The sequence below is a fragment of the Phoxinus phoxinus genome (assembly GCF_949152265.1).
Source record: "Phoxinus phoxinus genome assembly, chromosome: 17".
NCBI classification, from domain to species: domain Eukaryota; kingdom Metazoa; phylum Chordata; class Actinopteri; order Cypriniformes; family Leuciscidae; genus Phoxinus; species Phoxinus phoxinus.
In genome coordinates this window covers 7,414,869-7,432,177 of record NC_136892.1, presented here as the reverse complement: position 1 = coordinate 7,432,177, position 17,309 = coordinate 7,414,869, and positions in this window count along the sequence as shown.

Here is a 17,309-nt window from a genome sequence, read left to right as displayed (position 1 = left end):
CTGTTTGTTTGAGTATCCTGACTAGCACAACACAGCAGTAGCTCAACAAAAGTTTGTTGACAGAACAATGGTAGATGGGACAGGAGTGTTTACATGTTTGGAAAAAATCATTAAAGGCACAATGTGTAAGATTTTTGGATTAAAATATAAAAAAAACACTAAAACAATGTTTTATATTTTGTTGACTTGTTATATTATCCCAAATGTTTCCAACAATGTTTAAATCCAGAGAAATGCACAATTTTAACTAGAATAACGGCCTGTGTCATTGCGTCGCCGGTCAATGACTTAATATCCACTATACCCTTGATCTCCAGTTTTACTTCTGTAGAAACAATGGAAACACCAAAGACGCTTTAATATATTATGTGTATTATTAGACTTATGAGGAAATGTTTGGATACCTTTTTCAACAGAAAACTAAACATTGTTGTATAGCTGAACACGGTTAGTATCTGAATCTCTTGTTTTCTTGATTTACCACGAGTAACATGTTTGTACCATATCTCAGAGACAATACTATTTTGTAAAGTGGCTAACATAGCATAATAAGACAGAGCTTTATTTTTAGCAACAGTAATACAGCATTTTCTCCAAGAAAAAATATATTTTTAAATGAATTGCATGCCATTTAGCAACACAAGTTGCTAAATCATCTTGTCATCTTGTGAAATCAACAATCATTTCCTGTTGTTAATACTGCTAAATATAACTTACTCAACATCACATATTAACCTGACATCGCTTCAATCTAAATAGTTGCTAGCACAACACGCTAGTAATTCGCTAGCCTGTTAGTGTGCCATCTTATTTATTTATACATCAATACATCTTAGTGTGCTTTTCTTTTATTTATCTATTTCGCTCGCGCCTTTTACAAATCCATCAAAGCTGTGGTGAGTAGGATCAGTCAACAAACACAGTGAGTCATGTCATCTCCTCTTATTGTTACGTGCACTTCATGTAACATGTATAGCATAGCCTTCTCTGTCAGCACAGGATTTACATGTCAAGTCATCTTTATTTATATAGCGCTTTTTACAATACAGATTATATCAAATCAAGCTTCACAGTGATAACATGAAAATAATACAACAAAGTTTGTTTCTAGAAGAAAATTGCATCATCGTCCACCTTAAAGGATAATTCCGGTATTTAACACCTTGAGTCTATATTGTAGTTTGTTTTGGATGAACAAGAGTGGTGGACAACATTTTTTTGACAATGGTTCCTCTCTCGAGTTTTTGACTATAATAGAATTGGCCATGGACCCATTTAACATTGGAGTCAATGGGCATGTCCGAAAATGTCATTAAAACAGCCAATAATGGTCGTTTACAAAACTGTTAAACTCACCGAGTGGTTAGTGGTGTTCGTTGATGATTATAAACAATATATCGTCGCAATATATGATTCCAATCCGTTTATTTTGCTATAGTGGAACTATTTTTTCAGACACTTCATAACTGTGTAACTTCCGCTCAATATTTGAATCTGAAGCGTTAGCACACTCCCGACCACTTGATGGCGATAACTGATGTTTATGTCTCGCGGGACACTCACGGTCACAGTCGAGTTCAACTTCATATTACAAGTAACAATTAATGAAGGTTGTGTTTGTTTATTTCGCTTACTCTCCCGGAGCACAGTTGCTCTGCTCGCTAGCCTTATGAGAAACGGAAGCGAGCAAAAAGACTACATCGACCAAATGTAAACTGCCCCCTTTCCGTTTCCGGTAGCGCATTTATATTAACGAGCACTCAGTCCTTCAACAGAATTCAATGGGATTTTACAAAATGACGAATAAAACACGACAGAAACTGTATTTCGCAACACTTTTTGTTTCTGGAACATCAACTAACATCACTAATCACTCGGTGAGTTGCACAGTTTTGAAAACTAATGTTAAAGGCTGTTTTAATGCCATTTTTGGACATGCCCATTGACTCCAATGTTAAATGGGTCCATGGCCAATTCTATTATAGTCAAAAACTCGAGAGAGAGGAACCATTGTCAAAAAAATGTTGTCCACTCTTGTTCATCCAAAACAAACTACAATATAGACTCAACGTGTTAAATACCGGAATTATCCTTTAAGTAAGGCAGATCAGTAATATTGTTGAATAATAAATGTCTCCAACTAAGCAAGCCAAAATCCAAGGCAAACAGTGGCAAGGAACCAAAACTCCATCAGGTGACAGAAAAAACCTTGGGAGAAACCAGGCCCAGTTCTCCTCTGGCCAATGAACGAACAGTGTATGATTATGATTCAGGAGCATTACAAGTCAGATTGGATCAGAACATTTAGATTATTTATCAATTTCCATCTGGTTGGAGGTCGGAGTCATCACGCCGGCTGGCACTTCAGGGATGCGTCATGGATGAGACCAGGTGCAGGTCCACCATCTGATCTGGATACGGCCGGGATCCCGTTGACTTCAGTAACAGGGAAAGGACTGGTTGACACTTCAGGACTGCGTTGTCGTCGTGTGCAGGCGCAGGTCCCTCATCAGATCTGGATACGGCCTGGATACGGCAAACTGCGGTAAATCTCGGATAAACAGAGAGACTAATATTAGCGTAGACGCCATCCTTCTTATGATGTAACAAGTTCTAAAAAGACAATCACTTTATATGAACAGATTAATTTAATTTATATTTACTTTAGGCTTTTATTTACACTTAAAACTGTTCAACGCATACATAGAGCACATCAAATGTGGTAAACGGAAGCTCAAATGTGTGTGCTTGTGTGTTCTTCAAGCAAGCACGTTTGAGCTTCTGGAAGATTGTTCTCTCAAGACAAGCAGTCACGGCTGAGCTTCTGTTTGCTTGATTTGCCACATTAAACTGTGAATGTGGCTGTCACTGATAAATATTTCAGCAGGTCTTGCCATCTTGCTCAGGGGCTTTGGCGGTAACGGCACTTTCAACTGCATTGCCTCTAGTGTGCTAAGAGAAGCTCAGTTCTGCCTGTTTCTGAGTCAAACCCTGTAGACATGTTCACATCTACAGCCATGGCCAAAATTATTGGCAGTGACTACAATTTTGTGTTTTGCAAAGTTGCTTCAGTTGTTGTGGTGTTGATTCACATTGTTTCAGATGTGATCAGATGCATTTTAAATAATTGCAAACATATTTATTGGCTAAAAAAATGAACAAAAACCCAAATGTTCATATCATCAGCACATGGGAAAATGTGAACAAGTACTAGTCAGGTAAAATCACTCTATCATTCGGATTGGATTATAAAAGCTGACTGATTACTATAAATGGAGGGAAGAAGAGCTTCCAATCATTGTGTTCTTGAATTAGCAATAGTTAAAAAAAAATATTTTGCTTCAAAATAGCCTCACATTCAAGGAAATTGCTGCAAAGAATATTGTACCTAAAAAAAACATTTACCTAATTATCAAGAACTTCACGGTGAGAGGTTCAATTTCAGTGAAGGCTTTTCAGGATGTCCCAGAGTGTCCATCAAGCAGGACTTTCTGCTCCTGAAGAGTCAGCTACAGTTTCATGTCACCACCCGTGCAGAGCTTGATCAATATTGGCCGCAGGTGTGATGCATCTGCACGCACAGTAGTGATGGCAGTCTGACACTGAAGCTTCGATACGTGCCTCAAACAATTAGAATTAACTACAATTCCATTTGAACCACTGCTCCGAACGTTGCTTTGCTACGGAAAAATCACGTGACATATGATGTCCGAAGCAGCAACTGCTTCATTTGAATGAATCACCTGAGTGGTTCGCAGCCCCACACACACAAACCAGTCAGGTGCTGCTACTGCAACTGGTTGCGCCTCGTTTTGAGTCTGAATTGGAGCGCGCTCAAAGCATAAAAACTTTAATGCACAACATTAGGTTTGGCAAGCACTCTCTCCCCAATACCCCAAAACACAAACAATACACAAATTCATCAATCTTTATTTGTATAAAGAATGATATCCCATTCTTAGTATACATGTGCACTGTGTGTGTGTGTGTGTGTGTGTGTGTGTGTGTGTGTGTGTGTGTGTGTGTGTGTGCGTCTATGTGATTTATGAGGACATTTCATATGAATACACGCCACATTATAAGGACATTTTGGATTATAAGGACATGGCCTGTGTCCTCATAATTCGGGCAATGTAGAAGTGTTCCAATATTTCTCCACATGTCTTTATACTTCACATAAACCTGAATTTGTGTATGACGTGTGTATCGGAAGTGCGCCTCTGTAGGCAGGACTTGGTACTGCGCCTCCTCCTTAATTATTAATACGTGTGTATGAAGCGGCTTCAGATTGGCTGACCGCCAGAAGTCTTCATAATGTCAGAATTTGTCAAACTCAAACCCAAACTCAAACCATGTTGACACAGATCTACGACAACGACGGTATTGGAAAATATATTCTAAGTATAAAATAATAGCCACATGTTACATTTACTAAGTTATAAATAAAAAGCACCACTAAACCCTCTTCTCCCACCTGACCGAAGCCTTTTCTCTGTGGATGTCTGACGGCGACGATATCACTCGCTACTCTTTATGTTAAAATCTGTTTTAGTTTATAACGTTTTAAACTATTATTGTTAATAAGACGATTGTGAAATTAAAGAGCATGAACTGTTAATCAAGTTAGCTTTGGTGAAACATAAGCATGATTCATCTTTCTGTTCTGATAAAGCGAGATGAATTCATAATTTAGTGTTGATTTTTTTTTTTTTGTCATTTATTAACAGTAAAATCGGCAGCTTTATTGCTACTTATAAGTTTAAAAAAGATACATACTAAGTAAACATTAGTGGAGTGATTCTTTCGGGACAAAAAAAATACTATTAGCATATTAAGTAGGGTATACGTACCCATTAAGCACACTACCATCTTTGAGCTCAGATTATAAAAAGAAAAAAATATCCTACTTGACGTCTTAACCAATTAATGTGTTAATGTGTAGCTTCTGTCATTTCAAGCAAATCAGACCATTGCACACTGAGATATGGGTATCCATGTGTTCACACTGTCTGGCGACCATTTTGAAAGCTGTTTGAAAACTTTCACCAGAAGAGGAGTCCCTTAAATGTGATTTTTTAAAACGTTTAAGCCTTTATTTTGGGTTAGTATAACTACTTACTGCAAAATTAAGAGATTTAAAGGGTGCACTACAATGAAAATCACACAGCTTCAGTGTGACATCAATTAGAAAAATTATAATTTCATCTTATTGTCTTTGATATTGTCAATAATAGTTGTTCATATTAAACTATGTATAAACCCAATACATTACCTAGATTATTTATTAAGCAAAATATTGTCCTTTAAATTGTATGTAATATTTATTAATAAAAAATTGTCGCTGCTCCAATTAAGCTCAGTGTGCTTTCTTTAAGCTCGTCCACATTGAACGTCTATGTAATTACTTAATAAACGGACCACCGTTTATTTTTTAAATATTAACTGATGGTAGTCACTTTAAGTTAATATTTATAAAATAATTTATAACTTATTTTCACAGCCTTAAGAGGACAAAATCTAGACTGAACTATAGTTTATGATAGTGTTGTCAAAAGTACCGACTTCAGGGAGCTTACACAGATACACACGGGAGTGTTTGAAAGCAGGCGTCTATCAGCGGATTGGTTTATCAGTGGATATAGGGATCCGCTGATAGACGTCCTGGTTTCAAACACTCCTGTGTGTATCTGTGTAAGCGTTCGGTGAAGACAACATGTTTTTGAAGCGTTGATCATTTTAGCCAATCACAGATCTGTTGAGCGTGTGAACACAATGGCCAATCAGAGGTGTTTAAGAATCCGTTCAACAGCACTCAAAATGCTAGGGAGGAATTCTGGTATCATCACATTTTTTAAATTTTAGTACCGACTTGGTACCAAAGTCTGTACTTTTGACAATACTAGTTTATGCCCAAAGATGAAAGAGGCATGAGTAGCCTTCTATCTATCTAGGAAGTTTGGAGTAGACAGGAAAGCTCTGACCCAGAGAGTAAAGGAGCACATCAGTGTTGATGCGCATCAAGGGCAGTGTGTTTAGTGCAGAGACAGAAAGGGAAATCTCAGGTTGTCTTCTGGTAGGCTTGGTAAAAGTTAGACAAACTGAACTGTTAAAAGAGAGCAGTGTTTGGCAGGAGTCAGGTACTGATCAGCGCTATTAATATTTCTGAATATGTGTGTGTGAATGTTTTCATTTACCGGCAATTTCTTCTTTGTGTAGATCCTTTCCCAATGAGGCTGGGGATTTACCAGATCTATTTTTTTATATGTGAAGCTTGACTCCGTACCATCACATACAACTTTTTTCAATTATTGTTAAAAAAGGTTCTTTAAATATCAAGTTGAGCTTATTGACAACAGGGGTGTGCTTAAAGGGTACAAAAACATACCCATTAAGCACAGCCAGACTTGTTGCATTTAATGATGGATATCTTAATTGAAATGCTTTATTTATTTAAAATAAAATTTAGTGATGTGTGAGAAATTAATATTTTATTTTAAAGATACAATATGTAACAATTTTGTAATAAAAGATCCAAAAATCACTTGGACAGTGTGATATATTTCCTGCAGTTATGTACTTACAATATCCCAAAAGTCTCCAAAGATTTTTTATTTCAGAGAAATTCCAATATTAAATAATTGTCCGTCCCGGAAAAAAAAATTCGCCTGTCAGTGACGCAATATCCGCTCTATCCTTGGTTTCCGCAATATCACGTGGACAAATGTGGAAGTGGTGGTTATATCTGTTGTGTACATCATGGATCACGATTACTCTTTCCATGTATTGAAGTGCCAACAAAACGTAAGCGTCTATATGGGGATACACGCAGAATTTGTGACAAACGGAGGAATAAAACAAGGATAAATAACGACTTTATTCCACTATTCATTTCCTTCTCTCTGTGTCTCTAGTTAGTTCACGTAGTGTTTTTGCGAAGCGCGTCTGTGTTGCGCGTCACCACGCATCACACACATGACCAGCGTCGGCCAATAGTGAGTCTACGTGGTGACGTGCAACACAGACGCGCTGCGCTTAAACACTACGTGAACTAACTAGAGACAGAGAGAAGGAAATTAATAGTGGAATAAAGTTGTTATTTTTGTTGTTTTTCCGCACATAAAGTATTGACGTCACATGATAAACTTAACAGAGCCACTGTAGTCACTTGGACTATTGTAACGATGTTTCAATAACTATTCTGGGCCGGCGAGTTTGGATCCCTCTGAAAGCCTATGGAGGAGTGAGACTGCCTTCAGATTTCATCAAAAATATCTTAATTTGTGATCCGAAGATGAACGAAAGACTTACATGGTTGGAACAACATGAGGGTGAGTAATTACTGACAGAATTTTCATTTTTGGGTGAACTAACTTTAAGGTTTCAGGTCTTTAATGTTTCGGTTTCATATGTAACCCTGTCTGTCAAATCATTAAGTTCAGTATTAAAAATATCAAGGATATGTTTTCACTAGGGGTGTAACAATATATCGTGCCACAATATATCGCAATACAAAAATGCAACAATACGTATCGTGGATCGTGACAAAATGTATCATGGACAGTTCACCCAAAATAGAAATTACTGTATAAGAAAAAAATCATGTTTTCAGAGTTTTAGTGTCAGTACTACATTAAACTACTATATAATGTTGATTATAATGTATAATAATGGTCAGCTTCAGAATCATGAATATTTTTATTCTGGTGTCACCATTGTCTTTGAATTACAAGCACCAAGTCCAAACCTGTTCATTTAAACCCACAATGTAATATCAAAGTTAGCATTTTAATCAACAGTACATTTTTTGTTAACCTTTTATCATATGTCTTGGGAGTATCGCAATAATATCGTATCGTGAGTTCAGTATCGTGATATATATCGAATCGTGAAATTAAGGTATCGTTACACCCCTAGTTTTCACAGAATGTTTCTTTCATTATGTAAGATGATTTTATGTATAAAACAATAAATCACAAAAAAATGACTTGCTTTTCTGGACCTTTGTAGAAAATGGCGGGAATAAGGCCCAGGAGAGGTAAAAGAGGAGGCTGTGTGGTGTTGTTGCTATGGTGTTACATTCAGCATACGGCCGCCTGAGCCGTTCGACTTTTGTAAACCACATGGATCCGGAGGTTTGAACGGTTCCGATATGCGAGCAACTTGCAAGAAAACTCGAAGGAAAATCAGGTGAATACTAGGTGTGGGAATCACCAGAGGCACCACGATACGATATTATCCCGATACTTGGGTCACGATACGATATTATTAAGATTTTAAACATATTGAAATTTTAAATATATTGAAATGTATTACCTTTTTCCAACTTCAAATTATATCCGCAAAGGAAAACTGTCAACATCTGTTTGTTCATGTCACATCAATTTTATTGCCGCAAAATGTGATTGTCAAGCGGAATAACTAACAAACACTTACATGAACCTGTGGTAAATGTTGCATACACCTGGCAAACTGAACTGTTTGCATTTAAGGTGGACTAGACTGTAATACAAACAGGTATGCACTGCTGTGTTACTACAGGTATTGATGAGATGCAACAACGCCTGCAATTGTTATATATAACGCCTGTTATTTGCAACAATGCCCGCAATTTGCTCTTTTAGATAAGGAAAAAACGTCTGTGATGCAGCGGCGACACAGACGGAACTTTGCAAAAGGATATGAACGCGCCGGATAGCGCAGCTGGAACGGAATCTGAAGGCGGCGTGGGGAGAGACTCCTAGCCGGCTTCTCCAGTCCTGCAGTCCCGCTGAGTGCTTGTTCGACGGGGGGAATTTTTGTGAGATGAAAATGATATGAGCCCTCATGTTGGTGGTATTCCCAGAGTATTTTATTTTCATTCAACACTCCTTGCAAATCCCGTGTTTCATATCCATCTCAGTTGTCCCCTCCTTAAAAAATCAGAAGAAAGTCCATACACTTGATTTAAACGCAGACAGTGCATTTCTGATTTCTTTCTCTGATGCTGCCATGTTTATTTTATTTACGTCCTGCACGCTGACAGTCAACCCGACAGTCACCCCGCTGACCTCACCAGAAAACAAACAGCATCATCTAGTGGACTGAATGAGCAATTGCAAATGATTTCTAGCATTCTACTACCAAAGTTAAATTCTCATGTGTAATTTAAATAATAAAAGATGGATGCTTGGCGCCCGTGTATCGATACAGTATTGCCACAGAAAATATCGCGATACTGTATCGATTTTTTCCCCCAACCCTAGTGAATACTTTCATTTACTGCATGGGAGATGAGGCAGATGATATTCTCCGTGGGTTACCACTGGCGGACACTGACAAAACAAAGTATGACGCAGTGAAAGCAGGTTTTGAGACACATTTCGTTGAGAAGAGAAATGTAATTTACGAACGGGCACGTTTCAATATGCGTAAACAGGAAGAAAATTAGACTGTTGACTCATTTGTGACAGCTTTGTATGCTCTGGCTGAACATTGTAGCATACAATTACACATGTAATTATTTAGCATTACATGACGAGCTGATTCGGGACCGGCTCGTCGTGGGGTTGACTGACAGACGGCTTTCTGAGCGCATGCAGCTGGATCATGAGCTGACCTTGGAAAAAGCAATCGCAATGGCGCGGCAAAGTGAGGAGGTGAAACCTCACCAGCAAGCTGCGCTGAGAAGTGTGACAGACACTGTAGCTGCAGAGGCGGGCTCTGTCGATAGAGTGTACAAAGGAAAGTATAACGTGGGGAGACCCCAAAAACGAAATGGTCCTAAACAAAAATCACATACAGCACACTCCAGTAAGATGAATAGCAACCAGTGCCATAAGTGTGGTAGCTCCCCAGCACACGCAAAGCGTAACTGTCCAGCAAATGATGTAAAATGTCACTCCTGTGGGAAAAAAGGCCACTACAAGCGGATGTGCACATCATCAAAAACTGTGCGTGAAGTGTGTGAGGGGGATCCTATATTTCTTGGCAGCATCACAGGTACTGGCGAACCATGGATCGTGGACTTAGACATTAGACACAAACGTGTGCCGTTTAAGATTGATACTGGCGCGGATGTCACTGTCATTCCAGTGGAGGTGTTTGAGGAGATTTACCTGACCTCAAGGATGCAACAAGGCCATTGCTAGGTCCAGGGCAAGTCCCCTTAGAGGGGAGTTACTATTCTGCTGTTGAAGAGAGGTGAAAAACAGTCTGAGGAAGATGTGTACATAATCAGAAATCTGCACACCGCACTTCTGGGCAGACTGGGCTTCTATTGCAAAGCTTGAGCTTGTGGCACGATTAGATAACATTGATATGGAAACATTAAAGACAAGTTATCCAAAATTGTGCAGCGGTCTGGGAGAAGTACGACAGCTATATGTTATCAGGCTCAAATCGGGGGCTTCTCCATTCTCTCTTAAAACCCCAAGACGTATCCCGTTACCTTTAATGAATAAAGTTAAAGAAGAGCTGGGCCATATGGAGACATTGGGGGTAATTAACAGAGTGGAGGAACCAACAGACTGGTGTGCTGGCATGGTGATAGTTCCAAAGAAGTCAGGTGCTGTTCGGATATGTGTAGACGACTCCAAGTTAAATGAGTCAGTTCGCCGGGAAAAATACATCCTGCCATCAGTTGAACAGACGTTAGGAATGCTTGCCGGAGCGCAGATCTTCAGTAAGTTAGATGCCAATATGGGATTCTGGCAGATACCATTGTCAGAGGATTCTGCACGCTACACAACGTTCATAACCCCATTTGGCCGTTACTTCTTCAAACGGCTTCCTTTCGGAATATCATCCGCACCAGAACACTTCCAGAATAGAATGGCTACAGAGGTCACGGAAGGACTGGAAGGTACGGTGTGTCACATTGATGATGTTCTGGTGTGGGGGAGAACAAGGGAGGAACATGACACCCGTCTGCATGCAGTACTGAGGAAAATGCAAAAGGCAGGCATCACCCTTAATTTCGAGAAGTGTGAGTTGTCAAAGCGGACAGTACACTTTTTAGGGCACATTATTTCTGCCGATAGCATTAGTCCCGACCCAATGAAAACAGCAGCCATCAGGGACATGACGGAGCCCTCAAACGTGAGTGAATTGCGGAGCTTCCTTGGGATGGTAAATCAGCTTGGGAAGTTTATTCCCCAACTGGCGGACAAAGAGAAAGCTCTCCGTGATCTGCTGTCGAAAAAGAACTGTTGAATTTGGGGCATCGGACAAACATTTTGAATTGGAAACCGACCACAAGCCATTACTGAGTCTCTTAGGATAACAAGTTCTGGATGCTCTCCCTCCTCGTATCCAGAGGTTCAAAATGCGACTGATGCGTTACTCCTACTCCATTGTTCATGTGCCAGGAAAGGATTTGTGGGTAGCTGACACTTTGTCATGTGCTCCGGTAAAGCAATGTGAGCTACATGAAGAGAGAGAGTTTTGGGAGGACACTAACATTTATGTCGATTCTATCATGGGGAATTTGCCAGCAAGCACAACCTACCTGGGACAGCTGAGAGAAGACTTAACCTCCTGTCTGTCTTGATTGCTCCTGTCTGTCTCGCTGTGACTCTGCTGTGAGTTTGTTTGCTAAGCCTCGTATTAGCTTCGTATTTCTTTCTGTTTTGAACCATCATTTACTATCATTTCTAGTTGTTTATACTACTAAATACAGCTTACCCAACATCTCAGATTAACCTGACATTGCTAGCTTCCGTTATTGGTAACACAACACGCTAACTCACTAGCCTGTTGACGCACCACCCGTGCGCTCAGTTATTTATTTTTCTCTCGCGCGCCCGAGCCTTTGAGTTCATAAAAGCCCAGGTGAGTAAGAATCAGTCAACTAACACGGTGAGTAATGTCTTGTCCTGTTATTGTCACCTGCACCTTTACCATAGCCTTCTCTGTCGGCAATATAGTATTTATATGTGATAAATGCAAGGAGACAGTCAGGATGACGGAGAAGATTTCAGAACTAGAGACACGCATCCAAACTTTAATCGAGAATAGTAAGAAGAGTGCTAGAGCTTTTGATACTTTTTTGGATGCGCCTCGCCTAGTGAACTCTTTACATGAGTCGGTCCCGGCTGAAGTAGAGCCCGTCCAGCAGGGCAGATGGGTGACAGTGAGAGATCGCTCTAGTCGCGGATCAAAAAAACACTATTCCGTTCCGATAGCAAATCGATTTGAAACACCCACTGAGAATTATTCTGATTGTGCCCTGGTAATTGGTGATTCGATCACACGGAACGTGAAAATAGAGACACCAGCCACCATAGTCACATGTTTGCCGGGAGCCAGAGCGCCTGACATCAAAGCAAATTTAAAAGTGCTGGCTAATGCTAAACGTAAATTCTCTAAGATTATTATTCACGTCGACACTAATGACTTTTGACTCCGCCAGTCGGATAATCACCAAAATGTATATTAAAGAGGTGTGTGAACTTGCAAGTACGATGTCAGGCACTGTAATTTGCTCTGGCCCCCTTCCTGTTCGCAGGAGTGATGAGATAGTTAGTAGATTGTGTTCACTCAATGGCTGGCTGTCTGGGTGGTGTCCGCGAAATAATATGGAATTCATAGACAATTGGAAAAGCTGTTGGGGCAAACCTGACCTGTTGAAAAGAGATGGTATTCATCCCTCCTGGGATGGTGCTGCTCTTCTCTCTAGTAATTTGGCTCATAGTCTTAGAGATAAAACATGACCATCTGGGGCTCAGGTCAGGAAGCAGACAGACTGGCTTAACCGACCGTCTGCTAGTGGCCTCACGTCACCAAGGTCAGATAAATCCCATCACATAGAGCCTCTTTCACCTAGATATCATCATATAGAGACTGTGTCTGTTCCCCGAACTTGGAAATCAAAAAAAACGTTCAAACCCATCTAAGGTTAAAAATTTAATTGATGTTCAAAAAATAAAAAACAGATATAATACGGATGAGCAAATGATAAAGCTTGGGTTGCTGAATATTCGATCTCTTACTTCAAAAGCGCTAATAGTTAATGATATGATTTCAGATTATAACCTAGATGTGCTGTGTTTGACAGAAACCTGGCTAAAACCAAACGATTACATTGCCTTAAATGAGTCAACCTCACAAGATTACGGTTATAAACATGAACCTCGTCTGAAACGCAAAGGAGGAGGTGTTGCTGTAATTTATAGTAATATTTTCAAAACCACTAAGAAATGTAGTTGTAAATATTATTCTTTTGAAGTGTTGGTGCTTAATGTAAAAATATATAGTGTAAACGATAAATCATGTTTGAAAATTCTGCTGGCTACTGTATACAGGCCACCAGGGCACCATATAGACTTTATCAAAGAATTTGCGGACTTTCTATCAGAATTAGTATTGGCTGCAGATAAAGTACTAATTGTTGGTGATTTTAATATACACATAGATAATGAAAAAGATGTATTGGGATTGGCATTTAAAGACATTGTAAACACAATTGGAGTTAGACAACACGTGTCAGGACCGACTCATTGTCGCAATCATACTCTAGATCTAATACTATCACATGGAATAGATGTTGATGCCGTTGAAATACTGCAGCAGAGCGATGACATCTCAGATCATTATCTAGTCTCATGTAAATTACATTTAGCCAAGGCTACAAAGCCGACTCCGTGTTATAAATATGTTAGACCTATCACTTCTGCCACTAAAGATTGCTTTATCAATAATCTTCCTAATCAGTTTCATCATCTCAGCATCCCGGATAGCTTAGAAGAACTTGATATTGCAACAGAAACTTTTAACTCTCTCTTTTCCAGCACTTTAGACACAGTTGCTCCGTTGTGCTTAAAGAAGATTAAAGAACATAGTCCAACGCCGTGGCACAACGAGCACATACATATATTTTTCTCTAGTGTAGTGTTACTGAAGTGTTCCTTGTTAATGATGCCTGCTATAGCCTACTATATATACATATATAGTATATATATATATATATATATATATATATATATATATATATATATATATATACTATAGTCGTGTTAGCGGCCCCTAAGTTAATGACTAATGATCTTTGCAACTTCAGTGTTACACTAATTTCTATTATCATTGTAAAGCTGCTTTGAAACAATCCATACTGTTAAAAGCGTTATGTAAATGAAGGTGACTTGACTTGACACTGTAATCAGCTGGATCCAGGCCGTATCCAAATCAGATGGTGGACCTGCTCCTAGACACGACCACAACGCATGATGTAATCAGCTGGATCCGGGCCGTATCCAGACGCATCCCTGAAGTGTCAGCAGAGATTGTGTCAACTAGACTCTCACCTGTTTCTCCCGTTATTCGCCTTTCTGTCACTCGATCGGTACCGATTGAAGATATCTTTACCACTATGGAGGTATTTTGTCATGTCTAATGTATTAATTAATGCCATCAGAATGCAACCAAAGTACAGGATAGCAATAAGTAGATGGCTATAAGTAATTGTAAATCATTCAAAATAAATGCCACTGTCAATAGATTTTATACAGGTGTTACTATAATGATTTTGTTAATGGTGATCAGCAACCAAATATTGATAATGTGGAAGATACTGCCTTTTGCCTTGGCATGACTTCTCACTTTTTAGCTGACAATACAAAGGCAGAGTACAGTAACTTTAAAATAGTGGCCAGATCTAGCCAGATTTCCAGTGTCCTACCTATAATTATTTTTTTGCGGGACAACTAAAAATCTTTAAAGTAATTTTTCTCAGTTCCACACTCTAGCGAGTTATGGTATTTTGCCTTTGTAGGGCAAATCTGTTGTGACAACAACTAGGGGGCATTCTTGTCCGTGGTTAAGGCAAGTTCTGACCAAGGGCTGAATGTTTGGTGGCAGCTCAGTGTGATGGCAACACGGAGAGTGGAGTGGCGCTATGCCAATCTCGGGACTCTGCTGTGTAGCCAGTGCGGAAGCGGTCTCATATACATCAATTCAAGCGGCGTAATCACGGCTGTGAATGCCATATGCCCAAGACCGTCTGAAATAGTTTCAGTGGAACCGCTCCTCCGCCTGAACGTATTCAGGTAGTTCAGCACAGACTGTGCATGCTCGTTGGTGAGACGTTCTGTCATACAGATGCTCTGCACGGGGGTGAGTTTTTCTTTTCTAAGTTGAACCGAAGCCCCAAATGGCTGGGGTGCCTGAGCACCAGGTCCCTGTGTTCGCATAACTGATCCCTGACATCGAGATCCCTGAGCGGGTCAAGGGCAGCCTCTGCGACTTTGGTAAAGATGCAGTGAGACAGGGACAGCACAAAGGGTAGGATATTGTACTGATATGCTCGACCCTTGAATGCAAAGTGGATAAACGGCCTGTGACGAGGGAGAATCGAAACATGGAAGTACGCGTCCTTCAGGTCAATCGACGCAAACTAATCCTGGAAGCAAACGCATGTGAGGATGCACGTGAGGATTCTGTGTGAGCATCTTGAACAGGAACTCGTGAAGGGGCCGATTCAAGAGACAGATCCAAGACTGGCCGTAACCCCCCCCCCGTCTTTCTTGGGTACGATGAAGTACGGACTGTAAAATCCTGACTTCATCTCGGCTGGAGGGACAGGCTCTATTGCGTCTTACAAGGTAAACAGGACATCGCTGAACCTGGGGGGACGTCTGGCAAACTGAATCTCATAGCCGAGTTTGATGGTCTGGGACGGCCTACGGGATGGACTGGGAAGCGCTAGCCAGGCTCCCAAGCTTCGTATGAGTGGTACCAAAGGGACAACAGACATACCCACGCAGGGGGGTAGCTAGGAGTGCTAATGTAGGTCTAATGAATTAGTAGGTCTAATGAACACACACAGTTAAAGCAAGCAGAGAAAATTAAAGCTAAAAAGTCAAGGGTCAAGAGCCCAACTACAGCAAACACTGATCTCCACAATGGTAACTATCATTATAAACTATTATTTTCATTAAATCATCAACATCTAAACCTCTGTTAATTCTCAATAAGAACTTCTCTAGACGTATGACAGAAATAAAGTCAAACTTGTTAGTAAGTGAAGCTGGTAATGCTGTTTTTGTTGTTAACCCTCCTCTGCTGAGATCTGTTAGTGTTTAATGTTCTGTTGGGATTTAAAGGGTTTCTGTTGTCTGAGTTTTCTGAGGCTACCATTGTGCTGAAGAGGAGTGCCTGTGCTTCAGTCCAGGACAAAGAAACATTGATCATGTACTGCATGTTGCTTTATTTAAAAGGCAATACAATTACAGTGATCTCTATTAACTGCTTTGTTAAGTTAAGTTTCAGTTAAGTTTCAGACATACACAAAGTATTTGCAGTATCTTAAATGCAAATGAATGCACAGTCTATCATTGTCCTGACACTCTTTTGTATGTATTTGTATTAGCAACTTACAACTATGAGTAAAAAATCCTTGAGAAATTTAAGGCAATTATTTTCCTCATGTTTTCTAAGTACACTCAACTTTACATTTTACAGTGTAAATATATTGTCACATTTTTCAATATATGAAAAGCAGCAAATCCTTATGTATCATTAAATATCTAATATATTAACACAATAATTGTATGTATATCATTTTTCTTCTTCTAGGATAGTAATTATGAATATGTAGCTAAAGATCTGTTGCATTTTGATTAATGATTGAGTGCTTTAATATATTAATTTATTACCTTAAGGTGTAGCCCCTTTTTTTTGTCATTGTTGCTCACAGTGCTGTTTTATAGCTAGTATGCACACCCTACCAGAAGATGCTGCTGTTGCTCTGTGTTGTGTTTGTAGCCTTCTGTTCAAGTATCGTCTTTTTGGCCCTCTTTTACCTAGATTTAAAAACAAAACAAAACAACATCTTTGGTGCATTGAGTTTCCTGTTACACATCCAAGACATTCCTGAATGTTTGTCTTATTAGCTTTGATGGTAGTTTAGAGGGCAGCTTACATGAGATTTAGTGGGTAAGTTAAGAATTGTTGCTGGAAATGTTATGAAACAACTGTTCACCAATCCTGAAGCAGATTGAATGGAGTGTAGCTCCTCTTTCTAGATTAACCAGTGTCTTCATGTTAATTCATTTCTTATCCTTATGACCAAATTTGCTCAAGGTAAGCATGAGGGTCATATCTGGATACTTATTCAATTCAAGGACTGATTTCATGAATAACTCAAGAATGAACTCCTGATCTTTCTCAAGGATATTCATCTGCCCCAAATTGTTCAAGTGGTTTTTCATGATCCACCATAATGTTTTTCATGCCCCAACCCCATCAAAAGCTGCGTTGATCAGGCTGGCAGCCTTTGCCCTTGCTGTCCCCTAATTGTGAAATATTGCATGAGGATGAGTATCCTCAGCTGTCAA